At 37.6% G+C, this 26,772-nt stretch overlaps 2 long non-coding RNA genes and 1 pseudogene across 2 annotated transcripts; all 3 read left to right on the forward strand.

Moving 5' to 3' along the window:
- The first annotated feature begins 1,600 nt into the window (after positions 1-1,600).
- On the forward strand, positions 1,601-18,935 carry LOC133881498 (uncharacterized). Its single transcript, XR_009902533.1, has 4 exons — positions 1,601-1,746; positions 1,850-1,918; positions 3,145-3,278; positions 18,649-18,935. It is a non-coding gene; the product is annotated as an uncharacterized LOC133881498 (long non-coding RNA).
- A 566-nt stretch (positions 18,936-19,501) lies between these two features.
- LOC133882309 (uncharacterized) lies at positions 19,502-23,823 on the forward strand. Its single transcript, XR_009902650.1, has 4 exons — positions 19,502-19,835; positions 22,683-22,719; positions 22,798-22,930; positions 23,678-23,823. It is a non-coding gene; the product is annotated as an uncharacterized LOC133882309 (long non-coding RNA).
- A 1,591-nt stretch (positions 23,824-25,414) lies between these two features.
- On the forward strand, positions 25,415-26,426 carry LOC133880874 (germin-like protein subfamily 1 member 11; annotated as a pseudogene).
- The last annotated feature ends 346 nt before the right edge of the window (positions 26,427-26,772 follow it).

Below are 26,772 nucleotides of genomic sequence, written 5' to 3' on the forward strand. Positions count from 1 at the left end.
TCAGGAATAAACAAATATGAAACCCTAGCTGTGACGACCTTTTTTTTTATACAAAACGGACTCGCACAATGGCTTGACGAATAATCACAAAGCCAACTCATAGTACACATTCCATAACATGTACCTGATATATCATTGTATATTAACTATGCAGCAGAATTAAATCTTATAGACGAACAAGTGTAGATTATATCAATAGAGCAAATACATAGTCTATCTGTTTAAAGCTTAATTAAAATATTAGTTAAACAAAAGAATGGCTGTACAAAATGCGTGTCACATACGATGCAAGCCATACATATAAAATATCTACTCAAAATACAGACTATCCACTAGTCCAACACCTACAACCGTCGTGATAGACTTCATTCGTTGTATTCCAAATGTTGGTTTATTGTTATTGGCTACATTATGGTTGACAAAAACGCTTCCATATCAAGGACTGCTATAACAGGGACACCGTATTTCCAGAATCCTCCAGAAGAATATTCCAGAATATTAATTCCAATATAGAATGGACTGATCAAGACATGAATATGCACATAATACCTGTAAAGAAGACAAGTTCTTGTTGGAGGAAATATTCTGGAGACTTTACAGCTCAAACAGTTAGTTTTCCCTATAGCCCATCTGGACATGAGCCATTGACAGCAGAAGTTCTATGAAGGTTCGAATAGCTCAGCAAACGCGAGCCACCGGGAGCAAAAGTCCTATGAAGGTCCAGACGGCCCAGCCGATGCGAGCCACAGAGAGCAAAAGTCTGTAAGAAGGTCCAGACGTTGATGCGGTGACAGCGGACTGTGGATGTAGTTTATGGAACTATTCAGACGCTAGGCTTGCAAGTCTGGACGCGCTTCAGTGATTACTCGAAGTTTTAAGTTGCAGGTCCGGACTCCAGAGGCCAGGTTCGAACCCCGCGTTTGAAATTCGAGTTTGAGTAGAACTAGGTTTTCTGAAGCCTATTTAAAGGGGCTTCTAGGCTGCTTATTTGTAAGGAACCTGTAATTTCTATTATGCTAAGAAATGGGGTTTAGGCAGAAATTGTTAGATGTGCTAACTCTCTTGGAGTATTTGTGTTATTTGATCAATGTTCCATTGAAGTCTAGCTTAGGAAGGAGCCTTAAGCTAAAGGAGTCTATCGAAGAACTCTTTAGACAAGTAGTCTGATTGGAAGGCGTTGACTTATAGGCATGTGTAATGTCCAGAATATTAGTTGGCATTTTAAGAGTAAAATAAATAAATGATAATAGGAAATATAAATAAATAAAAGATAAAAGAAAAAGGGAAATTGTAAGGTGACTAAAAGACAAGAAAAGGAAATGGAAGGTAAACTTAAAGCAAACAAATAAAACAATCAGACAAAGAATAGAAAAGGAAAAGCAAAAATATATGTGTAAAAGAACGAGCAGATCTGGTCAACAAAAGAAGCACACGTTAGTTTTTTTATAAAAAAAAATAGGAAACCTTAGGCTTATTCTTTCTCTTTTCTTTATACACTTTAACTTTTCAACACTTAAGACAACACTTTTGATTTTTCTCACTTCTCACGTGTTGCACTCAGCACCTCTTCACTTAACTCAAAACAAAAAGAAAGGAAGAAGCAAGCTCTCAAGTCTTCACGCACAACTAGCCTATTTTTCAAGCTTCTCAAACTCTTCATTCCTCTCTTGTTCTTTCACATGGATTATGGGCAAGCTATGAGTCTCAGCATTTGAAGTTATATTTTTGTTATTTTTGGGCTGAACCGTAAGTCTCTTCTCCTCTCTACCTCTTATGTGTTTTTCATCTTCTTACTCATGTCTTTAACACGATATTCGGTTTTTGGCATGGGTGTTGTTCCAAATCGAAGTTTCCCGAGTTTTGAGCTTTGGGTAACGATTATTGGTGTTAGAACTTCCAATCTATCGATTATTTGGAGGTAATTTCGTAATCCCTAATATTTCTCAAAGTTAGGTTAATTTTAGGAATGTAATGAAATTATTGGAATGGACATGGGGTCTTTATTTGCAATAAATTCATTCATGATATTCAAGCTTTGGGTTGATTATTGTTGGACTAAACTTCAATTTTAGGGTTGTTGAAGAGTAGGTGAGAAACCCTAAATTTGATGAGTTGAATTAAATTAGGGCTTTTAGGTGCTTGAACCCTAGAATGTTAATTTCTTGATTTATTGCATTTAGTGTGTTGATTAATTCCAAATTACCTATGGCTTTCATGAAAAATAGATATTTATGGGGTTAGGTCCTAATGCTTGTAATTTGTATAAATTGGAGATTTTAATTGTAAACCTAAGAATAATTTTATGTATAGGTTTAGTTAATTAATGAGTAGTAAAGTAAACCCTTGAATTTTATGGGTAATATAGTAGTGTAGCTTTTGAGCAATTAAAAATGCTACTTAGAGCGGTTATTGGTTAGGATACTAAATAACACAATGTGTTGTATTTTTAGCGGTATATTGCGATGAACTTAGAGTCATTTGAAGTTAGGAGTACAAGCGATCTGAGGTGAGTATTCTACTCATTGAGAAAATATATTTTTGTGTATTATGGATTTGTAAAATGTATATTGTTTTATGAATCCAAACCGACTGTATGATGAAATATATGTTTTGGGATAATTTGAATAGTTTGATTATGTACAATTATATCAATGATGTTTAAGAACTGATGCAAGACTGAAATGTGTTGAATTGAGTTAAAGTGTTTGAGTGTGCTGTGGTTGGGATTTAAATTATGCAAATTGTTTGAGAACATGTCATGTTGAAACTGTTTATGTTTTATGAAGAAACTATGTTTTGAATGATTTCAAAGTATTTGATGAAATGTTGGACTTGTTTAGTTTTGAGGGAACTTGATTTAGTAACAGCATGATACAGTAAAGAAACATATACTGGTTAGGCACAGAGCATAGAGCATGGAGCATGTAATATAGAACATACATACAACAGCAGTACAGCAGTAACAGAACGCAGTAAAGCAGCAGTAAACACAGTTAAACAACAATAAACTCAGTTCATGCATATCATGTATAGTATTGTTTCATGAGTGATGTTTTAATGCTATGAGTAGTTTTTACTAGACGTGTTAATATGCATAAGGGTCTTAAATGAAAAGAGCTTATGTATATTCTATCGAATGTACAGCAATTATGACCATAGCGGCGAGCTTCAATCATAACATCCTGAGTACACTGCTACCAAAGTATCCACAATACCGGAGTACCTACAGTCACAACATCAGAATCTACACGGTTTAGAGGGTTGCCGCATCCGCACAGGTAGAATTATGAGCCCATCATTTTAGCATAAATAATATACTAAGACCTTAGAGGTATAATATTCACTGAGTTTTCGCAAATAACTAACTTTTCATTTTTAGTCTCGCGTATACTATAACAGCTACCAATTTACAAAAATTTTGTTTGAAAACCCCCGTAGCTGATATAGCAAACACTGACTAATATAAAACATTTAAAGCATACTATGTAGCTGTGAACATATATAAAAGTTCCAGTCATCCCACCTTCGAAGCAACTGCATACATTCCCACCTACTATAATACTTTTGTATTTGGTGGCTCAAATGTACAAAGACACAGCGTTGCCAAATGTGAGTAACTTCGTGTCGAGTGCATTACAACTTCGTGCCTTTGTACAACAGCTGATCATACGAGCACTAGAGTGGAACTCTAATATGCAAGCACATCTTTACTGAAGAACAAATGACATTCTACCTACCTACCGCAAGACACTTACATTACCCAAATCCAATAGCGTATATGAGTGCCAAATATTGAATATTTAAACCCTTTAATTTACATTAGTTAATTTTTTAGCTGTGTCTTTATCTAATGTTTTGTGTTAGATTTGTGTTTTTAGTGTTTTGTAGGTTGTTAAAAGAAAATGGTAGCTTTAAGGTGAAAAATGTAAAGCTTGTAAGAAAGCACACTTTGAGAAGACCTAGATGATGTGGTTATGTTTAACCAAATCAATGAAATGATTAAATCGGAATTTCATTAATTGGAGTCAAAATCGAATTGGATTAAATTTCAGATTCTGCATATTTGGCCATAAATTTCAGCTTAAGTATTGGATTAAGGTGAATCAAGCGGCGTTGGAAAGCTAAACCAAAATACTACAAATCATTGTAAAATAGGATTTTCCTAATTTGGACGTCTACTATGCCAAAATCTCCCCGCAATAAAAGATCGCAAATCTGGCCGAATTTGGAGTCCTTTTCCTTCTTGGATTGAGTTTTGAGTCTCCTAATCAAACTAGAAGACTAACCTCTGATTTTTCTAGAATATCTAGGGCTTCTAGGGCTTGTTTTACCCCTATAAATAGACCTTTAGGTCTCAAGAAAAAGTGTGTGAAGATAGAGAGCAAATTTTTATGTCGTTCATGCGTCTCCGTTCTTCTTGCAACGTTTTGTTTTTGTAAGTTTTTGTTTTTGATGTTTTTAATACAAGTTAACATTTTATTTTTAGTCATAAGAGGCTAAACTCTCAACTAAGGTTGAGGATGAAGCCTCACGTATGATTAGCAACACTATTCTCAGGTAATGTAATATTTTTCAATTTTAATGAGTATGATTTTCCAATTGTTTTACTTCAATTCATTTTTGTGGAATGATTTTTCGATATCTTTTGTGATTCAATGATACATTTGATGATTTAAGATAGTTTCATAAAATTGGTTGTGCTTGGTTTTCTTTGTTAAAAAAAAAAATTGGATATCCCTTGTGATTTATTCTACGGATACAATTAATGTTTTGATTTAAACTGGATATCTTGCTGTGATTTACGGATATACTTGGTTATTTAATTTAAATTTGATTTCTTTTGTGATTTGTGTAAAGAATGGATACATGGGATGGTTTTGATTAATTGTTTGAAGCAAAAGTAAAACATACTTAAGATTTTATTGTGAGAACTTTAGGAAATATTATTGATCATGGTAATATGTTGCTATGAATTTATGAGTGCGGATTCCAATACCTTAGTGCTTTTTTTACTTGATTAAATTCACTTTAAATTTGTTTATGCTCTTGATTTTTATTCGCAAAAACAATTTCTTAATTTTTGGAACTAGGTTAGGATTAGATTAATTTAGTCATAAATTTGTTTTCAAAAAACACAATTCCCTGTGGAATCGACCTCGCACTTGCAATCCATTAACTGCAAACGATTCGTGCACTTGCGAATACAATTAAAATTCACAACAAGCGTAGTAATCTAAGTACATCAAGCACAAATCAATGGCATCTTACTCAGCAATACAAAGATACAACGTTGCCAAATGTAAGTAACTTCGTGTCAAGTGCCTTATAGCTTCGTGCCTTTGAACAACAATTGATTATGCGAGCACTAGAGTGAAACTCTAATATGCAAGCACGTCTTTACTGAAGAACAAATGACATTCCACCTACCTACTGCAAGACACTTACATTACTCAAATCCAGTAGCGTAGTAATCTAAGTATATCAAAGCTCAATGCCTTTAAATCATGCAAATAGAAATATACATATCATAAAAACGACACACACATGTAAACTATGCTATGCATGCTCATGATAGTCTTATTATTCTTTATGAGATTTACCCTCAAAATTTATTAAGAGGCTTACCCTCGAGCACTTTATGAGGCTTACCTTTGAACTCTTTATGAGGCTTACCCTTAAAATTCATTAAGAAGCTTACCCTCGGGTTTTATGCACATGCTTAATGCTTTACAATTCTTTTCTTTTTTTATATGTAAATGAAATTTTATATAAGGAAAAAAAGCGTAAGGCGCCCCTCTAAGTACACTGGAAGTATACACAAGGAAACGCCTAAGAAGGCAAAGAAAAATGAACAAGAAAATCAAAAAAGCTAATAGACACGGGTGACAACAAAGCCTCCGTCCAAAGATACAACAAATGTAAAAACGATTAAACAATATTCTCCATGGAATTCTCCAAGTCTTCAAAACACCTAGTATTTCTTTCCTTCCATACACACCAAAGAATGCATAGAGGCACCATCTTCCAAACTGCCGCACTCCTTGACCTACCCACCTTTCACCAACAAGAAAATAAATCGACAACTTTCCTAGGCATGACCCAAGACATACCAAACCGAGGAAAGACATGATTCCACAAAGTAGAAGCGACATCACAATGAAGAAGAAGGTGGTCCACAGTTTCCCCGTCTCTTTTGCACAAGTAGCATCTATCCACAATGATGATCTTTCGCTTCCTGAGATTATCCGCTGTAAGAATCTTACCAAGGGCTACCGACCATGCAAAGAATGCCGCCCTCGAAGTAGCCTGAGTCCTCCACACACTCTTCCAAGGGAACTGACTAACCTCACCACCGGCCAAGGAGCTGAAATAGGATTTAACCTTGAACACCCCTTTCTCGGAAGGGACCCACCTAAGCCTGTCAGCACGATCTCTACTCACCATGGCTAAATGTAACACATGAAAGAAGGATGCAAAAACACCACTTCCCAGTCATGCGCCTCTCTAACAAAGCTCACATTCCACTGGATAGAGCCTCCCAAAACCTCCGTATTATCCGCAACGGAAGCATCCTTCATCTGAGCAATACCAAAAAGAGCAGGAAAAGCTTCCTTCAACACCCTATCCCCGCACCACAGATCATGCCAAAATTTTGTCCTAACCCCATCCCCCACTTCCAATCTAGAGAAACCAAAGAAACTCCCCCACCTTTTCCTAATATTCTTCCATAGCCCCACCCCATGAGCACCTACAGGCTCGCGGGAGCACCACCCACCCCACAAACTACCATACTTGGCATCCACCGCAACTCTCCACCAAGCTTCTCTCTCTCTACCATACCGCCACAACCATTTACCTAACAAAGCTTGGTTGAACAATAACAAATTTTGAATACCCAACCCCCCATCTGGAATTGGGGAACAGACTTTCGACCACCTCACCAAGTGAAATTTAGATTCTTCACCCAAACCACCCCAAAGAAAATCCCGTTGTAGCTTCTCTAAGTGAGCGGCAACACTCCTCGGGAGATGGAACAGAGACAAAAAGTAAGTAGGCACATTGGCTAAGGTACTCTTAATAAGGGTTTCTCTACCACCTTTAAAGAGATACATCCTTTTCCAACTAGCCAAGTGACGATCAATCTTCTCAACAACCCCGTCCTAAATATGCGTGGACTTATAGGAGGCCCCCAAAGGAAGACCGAGATACTTAACCGGCAAAGTGGCAAACCCACACCCTAAAATGTCAGCTAGCCTTTCCGCTTGATCAACATGCCCCACTGGAATTAAATTAGACTTAGCCAAATTAACCTTCAACCCCGAAGCTACTTCAAATAGGAGGAAGAGACTCCTCAAATTACGTAACTGAGAATCAAGGGCACTACAAAAAATCAGAGTATCATCTGCAAACAAAAGATGCGAAAAATCTGCGTCACCTATTTTAAAACCTTCCAACAAACCCCCATAAACTGCAGCTGAGATCATACGGCTCAAGGCTTCCATCACAAAAACAAACAAAAGGGGTGACAGAGGATCCCCTTGTCTCAGACCTCGAGAGCTACTGAAAAAACCAAAAGGGGAGCCATTGATAAACACCGAAAACCCCACAGTTGATATGCAATGAGCTATCCACCTACACCATTTTTCCCCAAAGCCACACCTCCTCAACATATACAAAAGAAACTCCCAGTTAACATGATCGTAAGCTTTCTCCAAGTACATTTTGCAAATGATGCTTGGAACCCCCGATCTGAGCCTACTATCAATGCATTCATTAGCAATAAGAATCGGATCAAGAATCTGTCTTCCTTTGATAAAAGCGCTCTGAGATTTGGAAATGACCTTCTCCAAGACTGACTTCAATCTGTTTGCTAGAACTTTAGCAATAATCTTGTAGATGCCTCCCACCAAACTAATAGGCCGGAAATCTTTGATGGAGTTAGCCCTTGGAACATTCGGAATAAGACAAATAAACGAAGCATTCAGGCTCTTCTCAAACAGACCTCTGGCATGAAACTCATCAAAAACCTTCATAATGTCCACTCTCACGACATCCCAGCACGCTTGGAAGAAGGCCAAAGAAAAGCCATCCGGACCCGGTGCCTTATCACCATTCAAAGCTAACACTACCTTCTTGACCTCCTCCTCTTCGAACGCTCTCTCCAACCAGCTGGCATCAGAATCTGAAATAGAATCAAAGGAAATACCGTCCACCCTAGGCCTCCACCTACTCGGCTCATGAAATAGCTTTTGATAGAACTCAACCATGTGATCGCCAATTTCTGTCTTATTAGAAGAAAGAGTATCTCCAATCAATAAAGAGTCAATAGAGTTGAACCTTCTGTTTGAATTTGCTATGGAGTGGAAGAACTTAGTACACTTGTCCCCTTCTTTTAACCATAAGACTCTAGATTTCTGCCGCCAGCTCACCTCCTCCAAAAGAGAACACCTCTCTATCTCTCTGACGATCTTTGTCTTCTTCTGAAGCTCCTCCACAACTAAAGCCCTACTTTCTTCAATAGCATCAAAAGCCTGAATTTCTTCAAACAACTTCATCTTGTTCCTCTCTACCTTACCAAAAACCTCTTCATTCCAAATCTTCAAATTCTTTTTCAATGCCTTTAGTTTACAAGCTAAGGCAAAACTAGGAGTTCCATTGTAACGATCCACCCCCAATGACACAATACTGTCCGCTTTTGGCTCCCCATATCAGACTTCCCAGGAGGCCACCCATCCTGAGATTGCTCTCGCGGCGGCTCGCTTAACTGCGGAGTTCTGATAGGTTCATTGCCATCACGGCTTTAAAACGTGTTGTGTCATAAAGGGTACATTTATACATATAAGCCCATCCTCATTCCCAGGCGATGTGGGACGTCACAACCTTGAAACGAGTAAGAATCCCACCAATGTTTCACCTTCCACACAAATCCTTCTGCTTTAAGCCACATGTTCTCAAATTTGAAAGACCTGTTCCCACTAGAGAAGTCACCACAATCAAGAAGAATTAGAAAGTGATCTGAATAAAGGCGAGGAAGCCTCTTTTGAGACGACACAGGGAACCGAGCTTCCCAATCAGGGGAGACTAGAAAACGATCAATCTTAGACCACACAGGGGGATCAAAAGTACGTGACCCAGTAAAAGCACCCCCAGCAAGAGGAAAATCCACGATACCCATCTTAGAGATAAAATCAGAGAACTCTCTCATAGCAGACCTACTACCCTCACTAGACCTTTCACTAGGGAAACGAGCAACATTGAAATCGCCTCCTATACACCACGGCAAGCTCCACCAAATAAGAATCCCAGCCAACTCATCCCAGAGCAGACTCCTATCCATATCAGAATTCGGACCGTAAACACTTGCGAAAGCCCAGACGAAACGATCCATTACATTCCTAAAGGAAATAGCGAGAGTAAAAACCCCCAAACACACATCAACTTTCTCCACCACCCTATTATCCCACATGATCAAAATACCTCCTGATGCCCCACAGGAGTCTAGACAACACCAATCCACATGATTGCAGCCCCAGAGACTGCGCACAAAGCTACTCGAAATACCATGAATCTTTGTTTCTTGGAAGCAAATGATATCCGTCTTCCAATCTCTGAGCAAGTTACTAATCCTTAGTCGTTTGTTTTTCTTATTCAGCCCCCTCACATTCCATGACAGAATTCTTGGCTTCATAACACAACTCGATGCCCTCTCGTCTTCCTTTTCCTGCGGCTTGAGCATGAACCTCTAGCATCGTAGTTAATGGAACACTCCAAATTCTTAACCTCCCTTTTTCCCTTCTTTCCCCCACCAAACAGAGAACCCTCCTCACCTAAACGACGATCCTCTTCAATAAACAACAAGAAATCCAGCAATTGTAACTTATGACCCTCAAACGAAATCCCTAAAATGGGATAAATCTCATTCGCACGCTGAATGACCCAATCAGAGTAACCTGAGAGATCCCCCTCTGAATTGGAATAGGTATTTAGAGGAGACACCGAACCCACCGAACCTTCTCTTTCCACCACATCCACGTCCCAGAAAACCTTCCCACTATCTGCCACTTCATTAGGCTGATCACCCTCTTGAAACACCACCAAATCTGAACATCCAGTATGCTGGCTGTTGGAATTCCCCACACCATCCTTTGCCTGCATACAAGGATAATCCTGAAGAGGCATCAACGGCAACCCCCACCCGTTCAACCCAGAGATAGGCAGCTCCCCTGAAAAATTCCATTTCCCAGCGAATGATCCTCCCCCGCCACTACCTGCGCAAGGACCAAAAAGCCTAGACATCCGAGCCCTACCTTCAGACACCGCACTGAGCAAATTTGTCGGCACTTGAAAAAAAATCTGCCAGAGCGTCGACCCTGCTCTCTCTCACCGCCAAGTTCAGCTCCGGTTGGACCCTCGCCGGCGACATGACTTCCATTAGCTCGCCGTTAGTCACAACAGACATCAAATCCACCGGATCCAAAGAAACCGCAGGACCCACTGTTCCACCCATCGAAAGAGAGATACCAGAGAGCAACGACGATCTCGGCACAATCAGAGGAACACCGGAAGATGTCGACGCCTCTAATTCGCTAGACTGACCCGCTTCACTTCTCACTGGCAACCGGTCCGAGCAAGAAAGGACTTGAAAAATCGGTTGGGCAATAGCTTTGCCCTTAGGATCGGGCTCAAGACATACCTGCTCCTGCTGATCCACACCCTCTAGCTCCAGTTGGGCTTGCAAAATTAGCTAGGCTGGAGCCACGCCTTTAGGATCCACGCCCCTGTCCAACTTCATTTTTTACTTGAAAACTGCCTTGGGCCTTGGCTTGGGCTTAGGCTTAGGCTTAGGCTTAGTCTTGGACTTGGGCTTTGATCTCCCAACATAACTAGAGAAAACACCAGCCCTTAAACCATTCCCACCCAAAGAAGTTTCTACACTTTTAAGCTGAGATCCCAAATAATTATCCATCATACACGTTGGACAAGATTTCAAGGACAACTCTGCCAGATTTTCCACACTGCCCAACAACCCATCTGCCCTCTCCAAGCAAGCACCAACGTCTACTTTTAGCTGCAGCAACGTATCTCTTAGGTTGAGAAAATCGATTCTATCACCAAGAAGGCAAGTCATGTCAGAAGCCTCATACCCCTTCTCAGCATCCTGACCAACACCGTTTGAGGAAGGAAGTTTTGCCGGAAGATTAACCTGAGCCGAAGAAGCTGACGGAGCTATGAACCGCCGTTTGCCCAACACTGAAACTTGTCCATAATTGGACGTGGGCATCCCCTCACAATGCCTCCCCTCCGAAAGTTCCTTTACCCACCTCGGCACCTTGGCTACCTGCTCCGAAACAACACCAAAAGGCTCTTCCACTGGTGGTGCCGACCTCGCCAGCACCTCTGCATAACTTCTCCTCTTCTCCTTCCCCGCTTGGGCCTTAATATCTACTGCCACTGGTTTGGACCCAGCTCTAAAGAATTCAAACACCTTTCTTAACTCTGAGCCAAAAAGCTCCCAACCTTTACCAGTTTTACCTTCCGGGACGATAATCGAATCACTTCTTCTATTACCAATGAATTCCTCAACCACCAGAAAACCACCATGTCTGTTGAAGCAACGTTGCGCTAGAATCCAAGGGAACCCTTGTAGAGATTGGTTCCAAAATACCCGAGAGTCTTCCACTCTAACCAAATCCTCAAGGATTCTCACCAACCAAGCTAGCTCATCCCTTTCCAAAAAAATAGACCTCTTCCTCCCTTTACAATACTCACGAATACGAAGCCCTGTTTCGCCTCCCACCACCCGCAACTCAAACTCATTGGATTCCACCGACCAACTACTTGAAAATCCCATACCAAAACACTCTAATTTTCTAGATTTAACTACGACTTGGAACACTCAGAAAAGCATAATCTTAGTCACTAAATATCACACTTATATTTGGCAGATGGCCTCTTCATCTTCTGTAGGCTGAAGTCAACTCTATCTCCCAAGTCACTCAGTGCCTTAATCTATTCAAGGAACTATCACGCCTTTCTCATGTCCTCATGTGTGGTCTACCAGTGAATGCAGGAGAATAAACATTGAGAACCCTAGGTTATAGTGTTCATACTCTCCCAGTTAGATATGTTAGAGTGCCATTGATCTCTTCCTCACTCAATGGTTCAGATGTAGAACTCTAGTGGATAAAATCAGGTTAAGCCTAAAAGTTGGATGTGTAGAACCCTTTCTATGCTGGGAAATTAGAACTGGTGAAGACGACTCTTCGCCGTCCAAGTTTATTGAGCTTCCTTATCTATCCTTCCTTAGATAGTGATCAAGCACGTTGAACAAACCTTAGATCATTCTTGTGGAAGGGCACTAACTTGAGCACCAAAGGTGCTAAAGTTGCTTGGGAATATGTGTGTCTTCCTAAGAAGGGAACCTGGGTACTAGATTTAACAAAGATAACTAACTTCGTTGATAATGCAAAACACAAATGCTTTACAATTCCAACTCTATAACCTACTCTTTGCAAATAATGCTTTCTTCAAACAATGAATCAATCAACATGCATTGTTATCATTCTACTTTACATAATTTAAATCCCAACCACAATACACATTCAAACACTTTAAATCAATTCAACACCCTTCATTCATGCAACAATTCATAAATATGATTTGAACATAATCGAAACTACTCAAATTATCCAAAACATATAATTCAACATACAGTTGGTTCGGATTTGTAAAAAATATATATTTTGCAATTCCATAATTGTATAAAATTAGTTTTCTCAGTGAGTAGAATACTCATCTTGGCTGCATTGGACTCTTGACTCTAACTTCCACTAGATTCTAGTCACTCAAACTCTATATTGGAGAACCAATCGAAGTCTCCAATTGTGACACAATCTTGCAAATACTTATAACGTTAGACTATACTATGGAAATCATTCTATGGCATTTAAACTATCCGTGTGCTCACCCATTGCGTTACCCGTGTCTAAGTCTAGTTAAGTTTCTTAAACTATTATTAGGTTATCATTTTATTCATCTTATTATCTCATGACACGTTTGCTATCTTATTTAACTACTTATTATTATTATTATTATCATGCCACATTATCATTGTTAATGCTTTTATAACTTGTTTACTCACCTACTAAGATAACAATATATATTTAACTCATATATATGTATATATTTATATACATGTATACATGAAAATATACGATGCTTAAACCCAATCCAAAGATACACTAAAATACTTAGTGTACATGAATAGGTGGATTAGTTACTTAATTACTACTCTAAACGGATTTCAAGCCTATATGTATATATATATATATATATATTTCCTTAATTTATTTCTAATTTGGTAATCATTCCGATAATTAACTTATAGAGCCTATTGCTTAACACTTACTCTTTATTAATTACTAACCATTTAGGTAATTTAGATTATGGAACTTATCCTATTTAATTTACTAAATTAATAGCTCCTTACCATGAACTATGACGCCCATACTATAATCCTTACATATTTCATTTTTATTCTATTAGACTCTTCCTTTAGTTCACCTCAAAGCATTAGCCATCAGCTACTATGCTTAACCATCAATTTACATAGCCCAATCAATAATAACTTCTACCAACATCTTATAACAATTATCATCCTTAAACCACCATTCACTTTCAAGGTCCCACATGCCTCATAATCCAACTTCACCAAAGCCTAACACATACTCATCAATTTTCTATGAAAATCAATCCTCAACCAATCTACACAATTCAACCCATACATCCCTTAGCCATAGAAATCAAGAGTTACTAAATCAACACCACATAAACTCCATTCGGCTACCACATAGAAGGGATTCCCCGAATCAACTCCAAATCAAGGGCCTAGGCACCCACAAGCATCAAAGGCCAAAAACCAACTCCAATGTCATTAAAACAACACTATGGAACTTAATCAAAAATCCAACATCATCAAATTATCAATCCAAAATCCAGATTTGAATCCCATCAAGAACACCCATTAAAATCACTCTCTTCATACATGGCCACTACAAGAGACTAACCAAACCATTCAACCATTTTCAATTAGCATTAACCCCTTCAACACAAACCCAAACAACAACTCAATTGATCCGGCCACCATGTAAGCCCATTCAAAGTTCCAATAAACTAACTAAAATCATCAATCAAATTTACAAATCCACAGCAAATATCATATGGTCATTCACCTAGAATCAAACTTCAAAGACTCATTCAGCCAACAATAAATCCAGAAAATTTCACCAACAAACCCAATCAATTTTGGCTTCAAAAATTCAGAATTTCTAAACTAAATTAATCCCATAAAATCACACCTCAATCAATAGCCAAAAAGACCAAACGGAAAGACCCATCAACAATGATTCTAAAATACAAATCCAAAACCTCATTTTAAAATCATCAAACACAAATATAGCATCACAAAACCAAAATCCCAAGAGACATACACCATTTGGCCAACTCCCCCAAAAATCAATATGAAACCCTAAATTTCTTCCCAATCAAAGCCAGAAGATAAAGATACAAATTTATGCTATTTAGGCAATGGGTATTCTGAAAAATGCAGGGAAATAGGGTTAGGGATTTTACCTTCTTTGATTCTCCTTCAAGTAGCATGACCCACGAAAATCACGGCTCTATCTTCCAATCAAGATCTCCAACTCTGCATTCCGCTCATCAAAGTCTCTCAATCTCAGTTCATCTCTCTCACAGATGCAGGGTGTGTGTGGGTGTACAAGAGGAAGATGAAGAGAGGAAGAAGAAGGTAAAGGGAAAGGGTTGTGCGTGCGAGATAGTGAGGGAAGAGAGGAGGAAAGACAAAGGGAAGAGGAGAAGGGAGAAATGGAAGAGGGGGTTTGGGCACTGAAATAGGGGATGGGGTAATGTGCGTGCGGGGGAGAAGAGGAAGAGGGAAAGAAAGGAAAAGGAAAGAAAGAAAGGAACTGTCGTGCGATCCAAAGAGAGGAGAGAAGAAAAGGGAGAAAAGAAAAGAAAGAGGAATAGAGATAGGAAGAGACGTGTTTGGTGAAGAAATAAGGGGAAGAGATCATGCAATCTTCTCCAAACCAATCACAAGCTGACAAGTGGCAAGGGGGAGATTTCCTTTAATTTAAGCCCCAACTTTTATTAAATTACTACAGGACCCCACTATATTAAAAATCTTATCATTTAATAATTAATACTTTACCCTACATATATTTAAACCACAGTTTTGTTAATGTAATTAATTATTTATTCAACTAGAACCCACTATAATAATTATTATACTTTCTATTATTTTATCTTAAGTTTATTTTATTTTGATAACACAATTATTATTACCTGAAATACAATTATTAGTCACATCTATTTAATAAATACAATTTATTAATTGATAAATCTCCTATTTAATTTCTTTGTCTTCACATCCTCCCCTCCTTAGAAAAATTTCGTCCTCGAAATTTGTAGACAACTCTTTTAATCTCACATGCTTACATGAAACTATCCCAACGGTCCTAAAAAATAATTTGCATCAAGCATCCTATCCTCAGTCTCAAAGTCTTATCTAGTCCCAACACTCAGTTAACTTATACTTTATTCATATGAGCTTACATCGTCCTCTAAAATCCTCAATCACTTTAACTCATATATCACTTTACTATACAAAACCTTACAAGTACCACTTGTCTCTTTTATTACAAGTCCAAGTCAATTCACTAACTCTCACCTCCTTAGTTTAAAACTCTTTATCCAAACTATGACTTAAGGTGAATCATTCTCATTCTTCTATACAATATACTTTGATTTATCCTTAGAGCCTCAAACTATTAGTCATTGTGGCAAACTATCCCCAAGACTCTAGTCATGAAATTTATTCCTTAAGCAACCTCAACAACAATTTAATTGCTTTACATGAATCTCCTATATCGTTTACTTTATAAACTCTTAAAATCATACTTGGATCATCTCCAATTGGCCTCAATTTTGACCTATAAGACACCAAAGATTTAGCGTGGGCTCACTAAGTGATATTATGATCTATTTCTCTTTAAATCTTAGGTACTAGCATCCTCAAATAGGTAAACCATTGAAATTTTCAAACTTAACCTAATATTACAAGGCCTTAACTTGCTCCTTATTCCTGATTGGTGGCTTATTCTCAACATTTTATCTATCCAATTTGTTAACTCCTTACTATTTCACCAGCATCAGTACCTTTAAACCATAAATTTACACTTAATATTTGTTTTACAACTGAAATTATACTATGACACCATTATTTCACCAAAGATCAACTAGCAATTAACTTCTTTCTAACACTTGGACCTAATTCAAATAGCTTTCTCTAACACGTACAATTATATATTGAAGTTCATATTTGAACTATCACCTTTACTTTAATAATCATTTGTGTTAAACACTATACTTTACACATAAAGCATGTTTGAACTACTAACTTTTAAGTTAATTCTTATGTTTGAAATCGTGTTTCAAAGGTATTTTGGCTTAGCCATAAATTTTATTAAATAGTCATATTTAACTTAACTACTAGTTTTAAAATTGTTCTTAAATTCATGATTTATTAAAATAAGACATCTAAAGATTTATCATGTTTAGTTATTTACTTGTTTAGCTTGCTTCACATTAACATTTTATTATTCTAACTCGTACCAATAGGTCGACACCCTAGAGGATGCATCTCTCGTCGTTTGAGTAGTTATCTTCGTTGATGGTCGTCTCCTTGCTATGGTTCATCCTCGTAGTTGTAGTTAGGCAGCTTCCTTGAATTGAAGGTGCTCTTCAAGATTCGAGTCTCCTTCGATGCGCCCTAAGAATAAGTCATCACTTCTCAAAGGACGGTTATTAGTCTACCCTCATGAGAAGCTATCTCTTACATCGCCAATAGCCTAACACAATCATGCTAGACTCTTCTAAAAGACTAAGCTACTAGACACCTAGGACTACCCATAATAGCGTCATCACAAGAGTGACCACGCATGTTTTGACCTAAGGCTTTATTCTCTACCAACACGACTCAATCGAGGTGTTGCACTTGAATCAATCGAGACGCATGCAACACTTCCGAACAAAGGAAGAGGTCATTGTCTAAGTGGCATAGCTTGTCTACACAGAGCTATGCTACGTACACAACACAAATCCAAACATATGCATTACCATAATTATGCAATGCACACAAAGATCTTAATTTAAATCTTTTTGTCTTTGTTAAAGCTTTTAAATTCCAAAGGCTCTTTGTTATCCTAGATTCTAATACAAACATAGATTTTTGCTTTTCTAAAAAATCCTAGAGCTAACTGCTATGATACCATTTGCTGTGACGACCCCCCCCCCCTTTTTTTTTCTTTTTTTATACAAACATAAAACGAGTCATCACAATGGCACGACGATGTGTCCCTCAACCAACATATGACACATGCCCCATAACATGTACATGATAATCAGAGTATGACATCTATCCATCTATGAAGTGAAAAACATAAACCTAAATAGCGGAAATCATAACATGAACCTCTATAACAAATAATCATAACCAAAGAGCCATATTACATCTATCTGTTTAAGTTTTTCCTCAAATCAAACACATAGTAATTACACAACAGAGAGCTCCTAATGGAAAATTAAGTGTTTTCAACTTTATCAGTGAACATATGCCTTGTTGAGAAAGCTTCCACACACGACACGCATAGAAAGAGTTGAGTAAAATATTTCAAAACTTTTCATCTGCAAAGATTCTTTGGCTCATTAATTACTTGACTCTCAATTATATGTTTACATATTTTTAATTTTCTATTTAATTTTGTTATCAGTTTTAAATACATGCGTGTTCTGAAGCTAACATTAAAAAAATTCCGTTGTCTGCTATTTTTCTCTATTTTTGGTTTTTTTTTTTTTTTTTGGTGGAGAGTCCAAACCTAGGTTGCTAGAGTCCGAACACACTGATTAGTGCATTAATCAGCTAGGCCTGTCCAAACAGGCATCTTGACCGTCCGAACGCGCGACCTAGGTTTTTAAACTTATCACTTTCTCTCCTAGCCGCCGCACCTCATTCTTCTCTGGAGTTGTTTTTGTTTCTTTCTCAAGTTCTCATGGTGTCTCTTGAGTTTTTGGTTTTTGGTTTTGGGTTTTTGGGGTTTTTTTTTTTTTTTTTTTTTTTTTTTTTTTTTTTTTTTTTGGCATTATCTCTTCTCACCAATATTCCAGGTATGTTCTTCTTTCCCTTACAATTTTTTTTTATTTGTTTATGAGAATATATGGATTTTGGAATATTCTGCTATTGTGAAAATTGTTTTTGAGATTAAATGCTTGCTAGGGTTGGAATAATTTTGTTCAATATTCATGAGAATATTTATATTGCTTGCTTGCTGAGGTTGTAATATTTATTGCATTACTATGATCCTATTTTTGGTATTTAATTGCATGCAAGCACATGATTTTTATTTTTTTGTCCTATATTAGTTTTCCATGTGCAATTATTATTGGACTAGATTATTTCTGCATGCTTATGCTATTAGTTTGGTCATATTGTTTTTGACATGCAAATGGGATCTAACTATTTGGATTATTGGTGCATATTCTAGATATATTTGTTTTTGTTCTATATTACAGATAGAAGGACAAAGATTGAGATTGCAGTTGCAAAGGCAAGGATCGAACAACGGACCATCATAATAGAATGGGCCATTGTCAGACAGGATGTGATGGTGCCTCCATTTGATCTCATCGACCATATTTTTCAAGAAAATAATTAGCGAAGCTTGTACACTTCCAACACAGTCTATCCTAGACTTTTGCGAGAATTTTATGCTAACTTGAAGATTGACAAGGTTAGCCCGATACATCCCATCCGGAAGACCAAAGTCTGTGGCCAATAGGGGTGGGCAAATTATCTGTCTACCACCTACCGACCGCTTACCGAACCAAACCGAACCACCATCGACCGCCTACCGACTTGACCGACTAATTTTTCGGTTCGGTAGTCGGTATAAAATTTTATTCCGAAAGCCGGATTAGCAACCGAACCGCCTTTTAAGCGGTAACCGAACCGAACCGTCTTCTATTCCGACTGATTTAACCGAACCGACATAAAACGAAACGACGTCATTTTAGTGAGAATGAAACTTTTGATCATTTTTTTTTCCTTTAAAAAAATCAAAACGACGTCGTTTCATTACCCATTTTAACTGAATGTTAACCGATTTAACCAACCGCCTATTAACCGCTTAACCGACTTAACCAAAATAAATTCACCGATTGCATTCCGACAAAAGTCAGTTAACCGACCGAATTAACCGCCTACCGAACCGACGCCCACCCCTAGTGGCCAATCAATCATAGTTGATGCTAATCTTATCAGTGATGTGACTCACATTCCTATAATTGTAGCTCCTGGACTTCCTTAGCCAAATCATGTGGAACCCCCCTCCATTGAAGACTTGAGGATGTTATTTGATCCTCAAGGCCTTGAAGAGATGAGGAACATTCCCATTGGATTGCTGCAATCTCCTCACCGGCTTCTAGCTCGTATCATGATGTAGAATTTATGGCCGCTCTCCAGAAACAGGAATATCACCATTCGTAGGGCCAGATTTTTATATGCCATCATCAGACGTGTTCCCTTTTGTCTTTGCACTGTGTTAGATGTACTAGCTTTCTTGGAATATTTGTGTGATTTGATCAACCATTGAAGTCTAACTTAGGGAAGAGCCCTAAGTTAAAGGAGTCCATTGAAGAACCCATTAGACAAGCGGTCTGGTAGGGAGGCGTTCACGTATAGGTATATGTCAGAGTTAAAGGTATGACTACTGCATTAGGTTATGTGAGTTCGACTGCTTTGTAACTAGTTTTTTCTTCTGAATAGTGGATTTCATGGGTTTGGCTTCCCCGAAGTTGTTTTCTCTTTGTCTAAAAAGTTTCAACTTCGTCACCAAAATATATGAGTTAATTGTTTTACTGCTTTACATATTTTGGTTGCATGTTTGGTTGTGATCACACACACACACACACACACACACACACACACACACACACATTAGGAGTCATATTTATTTTTCAATTGGTATCATAGCAGGTTCACTCGTTTTTGGATTAAATTCCTGAGTGGATCCTAGACTCCTATTTGTTTTTATATCATGTCTCTTAATCTTAATTCTATTATTGCTTTTGATGGCTCGAATTATAGTTATCGGAAAGCAAGAATTAGATTCTTTTTAAAATCAATAGACGTTTGGCATATTGTTGAGTTTGGGTGGACCCCACCGACTACAACAGTTGCTGAATGGACTACCGTTGAAACACGTACTCGTCTTTCCAATGGTCAAGCCTTAAATGATATTTGTCAAACTCTTTTACCATTTGAATTCTCACGAATTTCACATTGTGAAATTGCTCAAGAAGCATGCGCAATACTGAAAACTACATACGAAGGCACAAAAATTATAAAATCTGCCAAGTTTCAAATGTTAGTTTCTCAGTTTGAAGGAATAAAGATGCAAGAGGATGAACCTTTGAATGAGTTTTGCACCAAGATCAGCGACCTGAGAAATTTCATGGTAAGTCTCGCGAAGAAGATATCGGATGCAAAACTCATTAAAAAGATACTAAGATCGTTGCTTGAGCGTCTCAGAATAAAAGTCACTATTGTAACACTACAAAAAAACCGGTATTTTGTGACCTTTTTTTTGTGTCGTTTACAACAAGCGACATTAATTTTTGAGTTAGCGTCGTTTTTTTAAAAACGACATAATTTTTACGTCCTTTACGTTTAAAAGACGCAAAATTAATAAATTTAGTGTCCTTTTTCTATAAACGTCATGAACTAAATAAATTACGACGTTTCGAACAACAAACGACGTGAATTATTCACGTCATTTCTACAAAAGAATGTGAATTTACGCCCCTTCTTAAAAAAGGACGTGAATTCACATCACTCTTAAAAGAGATGTGGATTCACGTCGTTTATTTGGAAAACAACGTGAATTATTTACATCCTTTAATATAAAGGACAGGAATTCACGTCGTTTGCTAAACAAATGACGTAAATTCGCGTCGTTTGTTAAGAAAACGACGTTAATTCACGTCACTTTGAAAGCGTCGTAATTTCACGTTCTTTTTATAAAAGGACGTAAATAATTCATGTCATTTGCGCAACGAAACGACTTGAATTATTCAATTAACTAACGTCCTTTGTTAATAGAAACGACATAAACAAATATTTCAAAACGCCCGCGTTGCTTTCCCACGTTCACAGCACGTACAATCTCTTTATTTATTTTTTTCATTTTTTTTTAAAAGCTTCAAAACCGGTTGGAGGGGGAAATGAAATTTCATTTCCCCTCCAACGTACGCAGGCTCCCCCCCTCTCTCTTTGAAATCTCCTCCGTACAGTTGGTCGTGGGTAGTCTCCTTGCCGGCGCTGCTTCACCGGAGTTCTCCTCCTCCGTCGAAACCGCCGCTCTCTCTCTCTCTCTCTCTCTCTCTCTGGGGCGGTCCCTCCCACCCTCTCTCTCTCTCTCTTGCCGGATCTGTCTCCTACGCACCTCTCTCTCTCTCTCTGTGGCCCGATCTGCCTCCTCCGTCCGTCGTCCCCGTCATCCCCTTCCCGGCGCCGCTTCACAGAGCTCTGCCTCCTCCGTCAGAAACCGCCCCCCCTCTCTCTCCCGCTCGCTCCGGTGCCGGTCGTCCACATCCCTCTCGGCGGCTTCTCTCTCGGCGGTCGGCCACCCTCCACCCTCCTTCACTGGCGTTTTGTTTCCAGCGGATTTGGCGGCCAGATCTGTCTCCAGCGACGCTAAAAACGAATGTACTCTGGCTCTCTCTCTCTTTGGCTGGATTTGTTGGATGGTGTTTTCACTACTTAATAGAGTTGTAATTTATGGTTAATTTCTGTGGAGTTTAGCTGGATTACAAATTCAGGTTCTGTATCTTTGGTTATTTGCTTCATGAAAAGATTTTGCAAAACAAAGCCGGGGAAAATGACCCAAAAAACAGCACAATTTATAAACTTTAGAGAGGCTATAGTTGATCCTTCATTGTTAATCTTTCTTCCAGTTGTATGATAGTTGATTACCCAACTAAATATTTTGAAATATTCCTCACCTTGTAACCATTTATGGAAGACTTGAAACACACTAGAAAACACTGAACATACTTGAGAGCTTTGAAATTTTGTATGAATCTTGTAAGCAACTTATACACTTTTGATCTATATTGAATACTCTATCATGAATAGGGTTTAATAATAACTGCCTTTTCGCATTGATGATGTGTAGAATTTAAACAGGTTAATTAGCTTAATTGATACCTTCCTAACCTAAAATATTAGGTAACTGGAGTAGAGTTCTTTTGGATTGAATGGCTCATGCATGTGACATATACATGGAACATTGTTATAAGAAAGAAGAGTGTGCCCATTTCAAGTTATGAAATGCCTTGTGCTTTATGCACTTGTGAATGCAATTTTGTTTTTGTCTGGCCTAGTCAGGAATTTCTTGCACTTGTCAATTTCTTATGCGATCAAACATACACATACTGGGAAAGAAAGAGTTTGGCCAACCATTTAACATGATTGTATGCGATCATCATTTATCAGAACCAGACTTAAATTAGCATGTAACTTATTTTGACTTCTTTGGTTGATTCAGGTACACTGATGGTTTGAAGGATATAGACCCAGATCAGGTATAAAATGTATCAATCAACACTTCTTGCAGCAGAAATTTTTTCTTTTGGGGGTTCTAACATGTGTTAATTGATCAGGCTGAGGAAATGTTTGATGCTGCTTCTAGATACTGTTATTTTCTCTTAAGCGTGCTGTAGCTGATGCACTGTTGCCGCACCTGGAAATGGTCTCACCCGCAGAGTTGTGCCATTGGCTGATATTATCAGACATGTACATCTTATCTCTTTATCTATTTGCTCTTCCTAATATATCTTGATCAGTAGCTATAGTAAAGGTGAATTGATGATCTATTAGATCTATATGTGGGGCTTGGGAAGGTGGTACGTATCTGACTTATTATATTCTTACCAAGTGCCACATATGTGGCCCTGGCCCATCATACAGCTATCTGACAGTTTCTGAGCTCAACAAGTTTGCATTTTGCTCTTGTTCTAGTATGTGCATGTATAGCCATTGCCCACATGGAACTAGAAATAAATAGAAAGGAAAGCAAGGGAGCTTCTTCCTGTTTTATTAAAATTATTGTGCCTGAGTTTTCTTTCTTCGTTTTTGATAACAGATAGGTTATGCAATTTGTCTTCTGGTCTATTTCTTCACTTTTACAGTTCTCTTCTTGGTTTAGGTATATTTTTCTTAAGTACTTGTTGTTTATGAAACCTGGAAGCAATTACCCTTTTCCATTTACTCGTTTCTTTGTGGGCTTAAAGCAATATTCATTAGATGAACTACAGAGATTTGAAGATTGTTTGTTTATACTTGTTCCACCCATGCATAGGCATCAAAACCAAAATGTTCCTTAGAACACAGACAAATTAAAACGCTTACAATGGTTGTATGAAATAAAGATAGTGTCCATATATGTTAAGTTTGATGTCTAGTTGTAATGTTTTGACTACTAGTACTAATTTATTTGACTACTATATGGATGACCCTAACATTTTGTTTCCCTGATTGTAGGATTTAGAGCAGTTGTTGAATTTCAATGGTGCAGAATAAGGCTGATATATATACAACAGGATGTCAAACAGAACATGCAATATGATGTTTTTTTTTTTTTTTTTTTTAAAGTATTTTGTGATTAAGGAATTGAAGCAATGGTACTACGAGTACATTGCTTTTAGTTGTTTGCTTATTTTGAAACAATGGTGCAATATATATATGACTACATTGTTGGCAATCTAATGATATATAGTATTTTGTCTATATGATTTTTTTTTCGATTAAGTTATTTTGCAGATGTTTTATGAGGTAAAAACAGATTTAAAAAATGAGGAAATTTCATATGATAATCAATTTGTTTTTATTTTTTAAAAAACAATTAGTTTGTAGAATGTTTATGATGTTTACCGAGTAAACGACATAATTTTGTGACACTTACCTAAAAAATGATATAAAATTTTAACGTCCTTTATATATTAGGCGTCACCAAATAATGACGTTTCATACATAAGCGTCATAAATTTTTAAGCTACTTTATACCGTAGGTGTCACAAAATAATGACGTTTATTGTGTAAGTGTCACAAAAATGCGTCATTTACAAAAAAGCGACATTATTTATAATTTATGACGCTTATAGAAAAAGCGTCATTAAAAAATAATTTATGACGCTTGCGGAAGAAGCGTCATGAATTTATGACGCTTACGAAAAAAGCGTCGTGAAAAAAATTTCCAGACCTCTAAGCAGTAACACTTAGCAAATGACGCAGAATAAATGACACCAAGTGATTGGTAACGGTTTTTTGGTGAATAGTGACGTTTAAAAAGCGTCGCCAAAGGCCGGTTTTTTTGTAGTGTAATACTGCCATGTGGAATATGCGATTATTCCGCTTATCGACCATTTATTTATGTCATCGCTTTACAAAACTTTACTTACAACTTTTGCTAAATCCAGTCTTCTTTTTTTTTTTTAACCAGCTAAATCCTATGTCTATTCGTTCAGCTCGGTTGATATTTTCATCGAGTTCTTTGGTTGAAAATTCGTGGCCTTTTTTTTTTTAAGAAAAAATAATAATAGTAACAATCTTAATTAATTATGCAGTAAGAAAGTGCATACAGAATCACTTGGGCATACGAAATCGCAATCTTATTTAATTATGTTGGGACGATTCAATGCAAGAGAAGAAAACGCTTAATTTGTTTCTCATTTCAACTCCATCACTGCATGGAACAAAACAATCAAAATAAAAACAGAGCGACATGCAAAAGAAACGGAGGGATGTTCCAATACACGTACGTTAGTGTTGATTTGGTCAAATGAGAGACATATAGAGGATATGTTGTCTCTAGGACTCCACTGACGTGTTCAACTCATTTTTGTTTTAACATCACATATTCTCGATCAATCATGAGGGACAGGGTCAACTCCATATACCTATAATATATATATATATATATATATATATATATATATATATATATATATATATATATCAATGTAAAATTCACTAATGAGGAATGGGCCAAAGCAACAGTAGTAGAATTGAACTATTCCATTCACCAAAACCGTCAAATTTGGCTGCATGTTCTATTAGTGTATATATAAGCGTTCATTACGTACGTAGTTGTTAAAGAAATGTTCCCCCTTAAAATAAAAAATTGGTAACCAATGAAGACTTACCAAGTCTTATATCTTCCCCGTGGAAGTTAAAACATAGACCTGTTCAGTAACTCTAATCCATAAATACGTGCCTTCCAATGCAACATTTCTCACCACTCACCCAATAAGCAAGAATACACAGCATACTCAAAGGTGGAGATAACCTCAAAAATGATGAAAGGCGTTCCTAGGTATCTGGTAACCGTGCTCGTCTTGGCTTTGGCATGCTCCCTTGCCTCTGCATATGACCCCAGCCCTCTTCAAGATTTTTGCGTTTCAACCAACGATTCTGCTTCTGGAGGTATGAAGTCATTTGAAGCATCTGTCTGTAATCTTGTATTTTTGTTGTTTTACCCTGCCCCTCTTGTTAGTACTCTACATACAAATATATTTATGCTCCGTTCTTTTTATATAACAAGCTTTTCGTTCTCCATGCAGTATTTGTGAATGGAAAGTTCTGCAAGGACCCCAAGCTTGTCTCTGCCAATGACTTCTTCTTCTCCGGACTAAACATTCCCAGAGATACATCAAATCCACTTGGATCGACTGTCACTCTCCTGAATGTGGACAAAATACTAGGCCTCAACACTTTAGGCATATCCTTGGCTCGCATTGACTTTGCACCATACGGCCTAAATCCTCCCCACATTCACCCTCGTGGAACTGAGATTCTTGTAGTCCTAGAGGGTACTCTATTAGTTGGTTTTGTCACATCCAACACAGATAACCGTCTCTTCACCAAAGTTCTTAATGCTGGAGACGTCTTTGTCTTCCCAATTGGCCTCATACACTTCCAGTTTAATTCTGGGCATACCAATGCCGTAGCCTTTGCCGGTCTCAGCAGCCAGAATCCTGGGGTCATCACCATAGCAAATGCAGTCTTTGGATCTAATCCTCCAATCAATCCTGATGTTCTCGCCAAGGCCTTCCAACTAGACAGAAATGTGATTAATTATCTTCAGAAAAAGTTCTAGTGGGACAATTATTAGATAAATATTTGTAATTGCCAATAATGAATCATTAGATGGTTCAAATGGATCTTGCCATTATTCACTTCGTTGTAACACCATAGCAATAACTTCGATGAAATAAAATTCTTTCTTACTCTATCTCTCTGTTTCTTCCTTCTTCTTCTTCTTTTTCTTTTTTTTTTTTTCGCAGTGTAATAATGGTGGTAGAACAAGTGCATGATTAAAGTTAACTACATCTTGAATCCACAATGTTTGAGATATATATCACACCTAACTTCTCTTGGTACGTGCCCTTCATATATTCTCTTTTAAAAAAATAAAATTCGACAACATATAAATATATCTTTAAATCAATAATAAACCTTTGCTCATATTTTATTTTAAATCTAATTTATATCGAGGCATTATCAATAATAATGAAACAACATTATTAATTGGTCTTTATATCGGAAAATACCAACTCCCTAACCTGTCAGGCCTAAAG

This window comes from Alnus glutinosa, chromosome 11 (assembly GCF_958979055.1).
Source record: "Alnus glutinosa chromosome 11, dhAlnGlut1.1, whole genome shotgun sequence".
In the NCBI taxonomy this organism is placed as follows: Eukaryota; Viridiplantae; Streptophyta; class Magnoliopsida; order Fagales; family Betulaceae; genus Alnus; species Alnus glutinosa.